Source organism: Camelus ferus, chromosome 1, assembly GCF_009834535.1.
Source record: "Camelus ferus isolate YT-003-E chromosome 1, BCGSAC_Cfer_1.0, whole genome shotgun sequence".
In the NCBI taxonomy this organism is placed as follows: domain Eukaryota; kingdom Metazoa; phylum Chordata; class Mammalia; order Artiodactyla; family Camelidae; genus Camelus; species Camelus ferus.
Genome location: NC_045696.1, coordinates 36,105,579 through 36,115,585, shown reverse-complemented (window position 1 = coordinate 36,115,585; position 10,007 = coordinate 36,105,579). Strand labels below are relative to the sequence as shown.

Genomic DNA, 10,007 nt, shown 5'->3' with positions numbered 1-10,007 from the left:
TACTTGTAATTTGAGCTCTGTGTTCAACTGTTCTCCTATTTTTAAGACATTTTCTTTAATAAATGGATATGCAATTATAGTATCTATCAGAGTTGCTTACACAGAGAGGGTCTTAGTTAATGTTTGGTCATTCAATATATTTCAACATAAAGACTTGCTCATACCCAAACTAAGGTAGGTTCTTTTTCCCCCCAAGTGTCACATATTTATCAGTGTAAACCCCAGTACCATACACCAACATGACTTTGTGTATTCAGAGGGGAAATATCTCCTGGTTAAGTGGAAAATTGCGTGTGGATGGTTTCTGAAAGACCTTCATTCTAAGCAGCTTTATGGTGAGACATTTCATTTAGAAGTCTGGACCTTCTTTCTTCAGTTTGCTATAATCTACATTCACTGAGTAGAACTTGTATTGATCATTGGGATCTAGTTTGTTCCAGGGTTCTGGGTTATTCTTTCTGTCCCACCTAACATCTGGATTGACAGTGCCAGGTGCCAGATACATAGCACTGCTCCAGTACTTCCTGCTCCAATAAATATGAAGGGGGGAATCAAGCTAGGTTGCTTCTTGGCCTGACCAATGATATGGCAGAGCATGGTTGCGACAGAGGCTTTGAGTCCAGAAGGAGAGAAAAACAAACCTGTGAGGCTCAGGACCAAGTAGTCTCTACACTGAGCAAGCAGGCTTTTTACTAATCCAGTGTTCTATCCACTTAAAAACTGATATACACTGAGAATTTGGCCAACATCAAGCTCTTGCTCCCATGAGCTGTTCACTTAATAAGAACTTGACAAAAGATGGGTGATGAATCGATTTTCTTGTGTTTCACTTTTGTTCCTGTCTTGTTCATCGCTTTCTATTTGTGAAACTCATTCTTGTTTAAAGATCCTTGAGTACACAAGAGAAACTATTCAGTAGCTCCTTATGCTTTTGCAATGGAAATGATGAGATTTTTGCTGGAAGCACTAGTTTTAACATGGTTTTGTTTTAAAATTATAAAATAGGGCAGAATCTTTAAGAAAAAAGGAGAACCTTCAGTTTTTTCATAGGCACTGTCACTGTGGGTGATTTCATATTTCATGTATCAGGCCAAATGTCCAAAAGAGCATATAAAACTGAGAACTGGAAATAAAATCTTTTACTCTTTTACAAACTAATATATAATCCTGCATTTTGACAATCATTCAAATTACCAGGATGGTTTCTTCTTGCTAGGACAGACCAGCCATCTGTATAATTGGGCTATCTTAGAATTTGTTTATTAGAATACATGAATAGGAACTAACAATAACCCAGAATAAGGTTTGGTTTACCATGGCATAAGCTTTCAATAAATATTTGTTGGATTGAAATTGCCTTGTGAGGCACAGATGAGAAATCATCAGATATTGATGATGTCTGCTGACCTTTTATCACAGTCACTTTCAAGTCAGACATTAAGCTTGCTTTCCATTCTCAGTCTGGAGATCCTATTATCCCTAAAGGCTTTGTTTGCAAAATACATTATCAGTGAAAGCAAAATATGCCATTAGAAAAATTGTGTGTTTACACAGAGCTCAATAAATTATTTTTCACAGTAGTAAAAAATAAAACTAGTCATGTTTCCTCTTCCCCTATAATATGAGAAACTGTAAATTTCTAGGCCTCAAAAACCATAATAAATGTGCCCCAGGAAAACATATCTCTAAAAATTCATGTATGTATTCTTACCAGAAAAACTCACTTTCGCTTCCTTGTATTGGACCCACTATTCCCAGTTTTCTTGCAATATAAATTTTGCATATTGTACCTACAAGTCTCAATTATTGAATGTGATTTTTAAGTTCAATATATATTATATATATTGAGGCAAAATACTCATAGTTGGAATTAGAAATTCTGTTTTACTTGAAGCTTTTAATACAAGTTATACTGAAGACAGAAATGGTATAAGTCTTAGCAAAATCAGATTCAATCTCAGTGTTACAAAAATCTAATGTGCTAAAGTCTTCCTAGTATCCAATAAAGAAATTACTTACAAAAGAGCCCTTCCTTAGAACACAACATAGGCTTCCACAGCTAACAGTCCTTATTAGTTAAAATTCACCCATATTCCTTTCCTAAGTCATAGTTTGCTTCCAATTTAGTAAAAACTGAAGAATGAAATAAGGCATTATTTTTAGGACGTTGTTCCAACGTGATGGCCATTTAAGAAACTTGTTTCAGAGTTCCGTCTGGAGCGGGAGCGGTGGTGGAGCGGAGTGCGGAGCCCAGCAGACGCGGAGCAGACCCCTCCACCGGTGTGAGTCACAGTCACACCATGTGGGGTGCAGCTGCCGAAGGCTGCCCAGGCACCACGCTCTGCAGCTGAGCGCGGGGGCGGAGCCGCCGCAGCCCCCGCCCCGTGCCTCAGCTCCGCCCACCCACGCCGGGCAAAGAAGGTTTCCAGAGCAGTCAGACATTTCCTGTGAGAAACGGATGTGGGTTCATCTACAGGAATGAACCCCAGGGAAAATGTATTGGACCAGCGGACTGCCGTAGGGAAGAATCACCCACAAGCTCCCTTGCACTGTCGGAGATGGAGAGACTGTGGAGTTTGGTGTGGAAGGAGGAGAGGTGGTGGCGCCGGGGCCCTCACAGGCCCTTGGAGTTCCTCCGCGAGGCAGTCGGCGGGCAGCAGAGCGGAATCATTCTAGGTCTGTCCCTGTCACGGGGGTTGTGAACACAGTGACCAGTGAAGGGCCAGGATGATGAGACTGGGGGAAAGAATAAAGGACGGCAGACGCTCCCGAAGGCCAGGCGGCACAGCACCGGCCCTGCCGCGGGGGTCCCCGTGCGCACCCGAGTGCGTAGACGCTGTGGACGCCCTGGTCCTCCAGCCCTTCTGTGCAGGGGGAAGGAGTGGAGGGTGCTGACAACCCAGGCGTGGAGGAGCAGGGCAGACCACCGAGACAGAATGTGTATCGAGGTGAGAGAGCGCACTTCCGCAGATACCACAATGGATGAAGTAATAAACTGAAAAATATAGGATTTGTTTATGAGCCACCACATGGAATAGTGGAAAAACCATACACCAGGAGTAAGTAGATTGAAGTTCTAGCCCCAGTTCTGTCGCTTACTCGTTGTATAATCTGGAACAATTCTTGTTACCCTTTCGGGTCTCAGTTTCCTTTCTGCAGTGGAAATGATTGGGAAAAATGAGCTATAAGATCCTTTCTTGATTTAAAATGGGTAAATTGTGTTCATAACTATTTCTTTTGCCCCCAAGAGTCACCAGTGAATTCCACATGAAATTAAAATAGATTTATTCTATGTTTTTAAAAAGTCATCATGTTGAGTATTAGTGAAGAAGAAATAAAGGATGGAGTTACATTTATTGCTTGTCTTCGTAATCCAGAGCTTCAAATACTCTAGAGATCATCTGAGCAACCCAGCTTCCCCATTTGCCGGTGGAAAAGAAGGTGTGCCACGGTCAGCCCTCTCCACTTGCCCAAGTGTGCCAACCCTTCCTCGGTTCTCTCTTCCTCTCTGCTTAGTATATCTTGTTCACTTTCTCATTCTTTTAGGTGGTGCTGGATTTACTCTTGCCTCACTCTTGTCTTCTTGGTTGCTAGTCCATTTTAAAGTGCTTTTGCCTAAATTATGGAATATTAACACTCTTCGTACCTATGACTTGAGTGGCAGAGCGTTGATAAAACATTGAAATCCTTGGAGACCGGTTTTAAGTAACTATGAGGTATTCTTATTGGTAGGTCTTTCAGCTTAAAAAAGTTGACTACTCCAGATTTTTGCATGTGTTAGCAACCTATTTCGAATTATTGCAGTGGAATTTATATTTGACTGACTCTGAGAATCTGGCCTTAGGGACTGTTTGGAAAAGAGCATAGTTTGTTTAATTGAAATTTCTGTCTGTTATGATTTCCCAAGTCAAAGCAGCTAAGTTTACATCCAGTGGTAGCTGTTGAGCTTAGAAGAAACAAAATGTTTGAGTTCTTACAGTATGCATGTGACTGTGAACATCAGTCTGCCAAAAGAGGTATGAGTAGCATCATACACAGAGCCTGACTTGTGCAGAAAAAAACTGCTGGACAGGAAGAGAATTATTTAAAATATCAGGGTTTTCCACATTGATTCTTCTTTGCCTTAAGGGAAAGAAGCGGATGTAAAGACATCTGGAAAGCTTTCATAAAGTGAGATTTTACTTATCTACCTCTGGGTAGATAGTTTTAATTTCCAAACTCTTTAACTGTAAGGGGAATATATTTGCTCATTACTCTATGGAGTATTGTTGGAGAGAGGGAGGGCAAGACCTAATACAAATAACAGCCCGATGTGGCTAAATCTTCCACATGTTGAAATTAAAGACTTCTAAGCTGGAAAATGTAAGAGTACCTAAGAGACTTATTTATGTAGTAGTGGATATTAAACCTGAGCCCTTTTGTCCATTCTGTAGTGTGAATGGGAGAACATTATTTTGTTTTCCATCTGAATCTGTTTGCTGTGATAGATCACTGACATGACTTCAATACAAGGGAAGAATATATTTAAAACAAAAAACAGAGCAAAAAAGAGAAGATGAAAGTGGAAGCTGGGTTAGGATATGTGGAGTAAGGGTTCCTCTTTTTTTTAGCTCTTCCCTCTTTTGTTGCTTTTGTGTGTCTCTTCTTTGCTTGATGGTCTTAAGCTTTAGAGTTTCTGCAACTGAATTACAGCTTTATTAGTAGATGTGTTTGTGCTGAGAGCCATTGGACTAGACTGGAGTCTCACAATACTGGTGTGAGAGGTAAAGAGCAGAAAGCATGAGAAAAAATTTGGCAAACAAACATGACTGTCACTAATGGTTTCAAATATAAGGAAGAGGCTTCTAGTTATTGAGTTCCACATCTTGTATGTTGTCTCCTATTGCTCATGGGAGAATTTGCTGACAGTACTTTGGGAAAACTTAGAAAATGTATGCAGGGAATTTTAGCAATATAGATTTTGAAGTGCTTTTGAAGCTAAGAGTTATTTAAGAGGAACACAATGTGCAGGAAAAAAAATCTAAAGTGAACTTTAATTTTGCACAAATGGCCTGGAAATTATAGTGTTATAAATTATTTTCAGGAAATACATGTTTATTTAAAACCTATTCCCCACCTTCCAGTTTGATACAAACTTCAGTCATCCTACCTAGAATTACTACTATTGGTTCTCTAATTACATGCAAAAATTAAAATGGAGTGAAAGTTTTAGGACTGCTAAACCTTGGAGCTTGAGTTTTTAAAATGTTCCGAGTTGTTCTAGTGACATGCTGGGATATATAGTGTCATGAATGAGCATTTGTTTGCTTGGTCTTTCTACTGTTGACCAAATTCCTTTTTTTTTTTTTTTTTGTCTCCTTTTCCAGTTTTATTAGGTGGAATTATTACAGTTTGACTGCCCATACACATTATATTGCATGTAAATGCATGTATACAGTATACTGCACATTTTTTTAGTTTACATATGTGTACTAATTATTGTTTCTAAGAACAGATTAGATCTTTAGCTTTTTAAACTTACATAGTTATCAAAGGAATAATGCCAACTACAAAATAACAATCAACAGAATGCGATAATCCAGTCATAAAGGACAGTCAGGTGTGCTTACATATATTCAAGAAATCAAAATAATAATTAATCCATGTGTCATTATTATTGTTATTATTTTTTAGATTTCTCATATAAATGAAGTCATATGGCATTTTTCTTTCTCTTTCCAGCCTACTTCACTTAGACTGACAATCTTCAGGTCTATCCATATTGCTGCAAATGGCATTATTTTATTTATTTATTTATTTATGGTTGAATAGTGTTCCATTGTATATATGTACCACATCTTCAAATTCCTTCTTCTTTTCAGGAAAACTTTGTCTCTTTCTGCTTGTTTGTTAGTTTTCTTTGGTTATTGTGTTTCTGGTTGTGGAGGAGGAGGAAAAATTCAAAGATATATTACTCTGCTAGGACACCAATAGCTTAGGAAGAAGCCATGTCCTTTAGGAGTTTCTTGATAAATTGATCTCAAGAATTCCTGAATTTACAGAATCATTTCAGGTTAACTCCACTATTTCAGAAATGGCCTGCTTACATTTATTTCCTTTCTTTTGATTTTCATTTTCAGTGGTATGCACTTTATATAGTTAGCAAGGTATGGTTTCTTTACTATTTACATGCACTGCAGTGCATTGTAGTATGTGTTACTCACGGTGGAACAATTTCCAAATGGCCTGTGTATTATGTAATGTAATATGTTTTTCTAATATGAAATAAGCAATAACCATTTTTAAAAGAAGGTGGGGATACACAAAAAATATGTCTTTAGGCACTCATACTTTGGGTGACTGTCCCATCTTGCCTCCTCATAAGTGACTTGTAGACTTATTTAGTAAGGGTGGGCAAAAAACAAAAAACAAAGTTTTCTCTGAGAAGTGAAAAGAATGTCTAATATATAGAGGGTCTTGCAGTTTCTTCTTGGGATTACAATAGAAAAATGGAAGAATGAACATATAGAAGAAAGAGAAAATACACATGAGACCTCTTACTTGACTTTGTGGGTGGCTTTTGTTTCCAAACTCTGTAATTATAACAAGAATTATCTTAGTCAATCCATGTTTGACATTGATGGGGTAGAAGAAGCTATTCGTTTTTAGTTTTATATGTATGAAACCATTTACTTACTCTTGTCTCATCTTTCTTTAAACCTAAACATACTTTTGACTTTGATATGTAGTTTTCGTTTCATTATAAAAAGGAGCACATCATATATGAAACAAGTTGATCTTCATTTTAACTAACACTGTCAATTTTATTTGTGATTATTATTTAGTTAATGTATTAGTGATAATATATGTTTTAGTTTTTTATTCTTTAGAAACATACAGATTACTTTTTAAAGAATGTATTTCATGGTTATGTCCAGATTATTTTGTGGTATGTCCAAATTTTCTGAAATAAAATTAGAAAATTGGGAAGAATCTTTGTTATAAGTCATTGGCAACCAATTATTAAGACTTTCAAAATATTGTTTCGTAGAGACACAGGTGTGGGGACAATGGAAGAGGCCATATAGTTAACATATGTTTAGTCATTTAAAGGAGGTAGTTCCATCAACTCCAGATAGGTCTGTTATCTGTTAAATTGCTCCTTCACTGTAAATTTTGTGGATAGTTTATTTAGTTTTTAGAGAGAACAGTATGCCCACATATCTCACTTAGACTGTACATGTTTATGAGACTATACAGCACTTCATTTTGAAGAGAGTAATCTTGGTCTCTCTAGCTCTTTTAAAGGCAGTTTTCTGAGACTGTTATCCCTGCAACAATCAGTTTATATCACTAGGGGTCAGCCTACATGAACAGATGTCCATATATATCACTTAGGTGTCCAGTTTTAGGACAGTATTATCATTTGATTTCATGTAGTGTCTTTTCATTTGGGGCTAGAAGAATCTCCTTGGATACGTACATGTCCAGCTTCTTGCATCCTGAATTTTCTAGCTATACTCTTGACAGGGCATTTCTCAAAGGATTTCAGTATATAGCTTAACTTTTCTTTTCCCTTAGCTGTCTCTTTTCTCTCCTCTCTGATGTCAACTCAGAACCTTTATCTAATTTAATATGCAGGAACAAGAGAATGGCTGACAACAACAGAAACAGGTCAGGGTCTTCCCCAAGCCTTTATGACTGGGAGTGATAATGACAGTTGCTCACAGAATGACTGGATTTTGGGTGTGACTGACATGTGGGAGTTGTATACGAGGGTGACATTGTAACTATGATGCTTTAACTAACTGTCGGTTTCTGTTTTGTGTGTGTGTGTGTGTTTGTGTGTGTGTGTGTCAATGTGTGTATGTGTGCTTCCTCTGGTTACTGGAAGATAGAGGTCTCTCTTCCTCACTGTATCACGAGTCCTTCCCAGGAAGGGGCTATATCTTCCCCATCTTTATTTTTCCAGTACTTAGCGCAGTGCTTGGCACATAGTTGGTACTGATTGTGTTTTTTGAACAGAACTAAACTGAACTCTAAGTAAATACTAATATGCCAGAATGACCTCCTACATAGTTATTTTTATTGGTAGATAAATGTTAAACATCAGTGGAAGTACCCATGGAATGATGGCCAAAAATATAATGATGCACTCTTCTTTTTCTTTATAAAGAAGGAGGAGAATGTACATAATTTAAAGTAATTGGGACAGTTTGGAACTCCTAGCAAGCAAATGAGTGTTCTGAGAAAACAAAAATGCTTCTAATTTTTAGGCAAAACTTAGAGAAATATTCTCATGTCTTTCCCCCAGGAGGTCATTCTTGTTAGTTTGGAGACAACAAGGCTTATTTCTCAGAATAAACATCTTTTCTGATTGTTCTGCTTCATTTTAAACTTAACATCACTCTGGCTGTGTTAGAAAATTAGTTTGAAATTATAGAATCTAACTTTCAGGATTGGAAAAGAACTTATTGTTCACTTAGCTCACGTCATTGTGCTTGGCAGAAGTATTATTCACTTTTAAGCAGAATGAGTACTAAAGTTTGTTAAAAGGGTGATAGCTTTACTTATTATACTAAATTATATAACATATGTATGTGTATATATATTATATATAAATTATACTGTACTAAATATAGATTTGTTATACTATGATCAAAGATAAGGTTCAACTTGTGACCACTGGGAGTCACTGTGTAGTTGTCACAGCCAAGAAGCGCATCCCCACCTCCCCCCATCCACACCAGCTTGCTGGGCTTCTTGGGAGATAACACACTCATCTCTTCCCTAACTGCTGGCATTTATCCATTTGCCAACTGGTAGTTATTAAGTGTCCACAGAGAGCTGGGTGCTGTGTTAAATTAGGCAACACAGTGAGAGCAAGCTGCCAATGTGGCTAGCCATGTTTCCCAGCCACTGCCTCCACCATCAAGCAAAGCTATTTAAATCTCCCATGTGATTTATGTTTCATTCATTTATTATTCTTTATACATTTGTTTATGAGATTTTGTCTTTCCTACTAGAGACCCTTGAGAAGAGAGGTCTACATTTTTATTTTGTAAGTGTTAATCCCATTGACTGGCAGGTAGTAGATCCTTATAATGTGTTTGTTGAGTAACTGGATGCTATGCCAGTTATTTCCTCTGGTTCTTTTGATTTTGCTATTATTTCTTCTTGAAGGCACTACCGTCTAGTGCATCACTCCCTGCTCACTATCCTCCTTTTGCTGTAACAGTTTAGAGGTCTTGTTTATACCACATAAAAAATGAATGACAGCAGTTACCAATGGCAGCATTAGCAATTTCACTTTTGTTAGTGGAAACTAGTCTTGAACAGTGTGTATGAAAAGTTATATGTTGTTGGAAAACAGCTCTGGAAAAGACTAAGTTCACAAGAGAGAAAGGCACATTTTAGTTTTATATTTTTCACTAATGAACAATTTCAAAACAGAAAATTGTATTAATTCTCACCACTTCCCTTTCTCTATTTATAAAATCCATTTAACTTCTATTAAATAGATCATGCTTAAAATTGGATCTTAAAGGCCACTCCTTATTTTATATTCTACTCTTCTTGCTTGAACAACTGAATGTTCTCTGTGGGTACTACATCTGGAGTTACCATATCCAGTAATACTTTCCTGACACTGACTGTTACCACGAATACAAATCTAAATATTGCCAGAGGGATTCAGCTTTCTTGCAGGAAAGTTGGCATTTCCTCCAAAGAAACTTTGCCTTTGCAGATGACAACTGCTTGAACACATGAGACCTGAAGGTGACCAGTGTTTGGGCATCTGATTTTTTACAAAGAGAACATACAGCTTCAAGTCATATTGCAGATTTTCTGTTTTACCTTGGCTTCCATTTAAAGAAATATATTCCTGAAGAACTTTCTGCCAGAGTAGGAGCCACAGATGCTGAGCTTGTGTGATAAAACTTTGAGGCCCTTGAGGATAAATTGGTGGCAGGAAAAGTTGCTTGTTGAATTAATTAAATTGAATTTGCATCTTTAAATATTTTAGT

At 37.4% G+C, this 10,007-nt stretch overlaps 1 pseudogene; it reads right to left on the bottom strand.

The window, feature by feature from the left end:
- Nucleotides 1–275: 275 nt before the first annotated feature.
- On the bottom strand, nt 276–644 carry LOC116663102 (annotated as a pseudogene).
- Nucleotides 645–10,007: the final 9,363 nt, after the last annotated feature.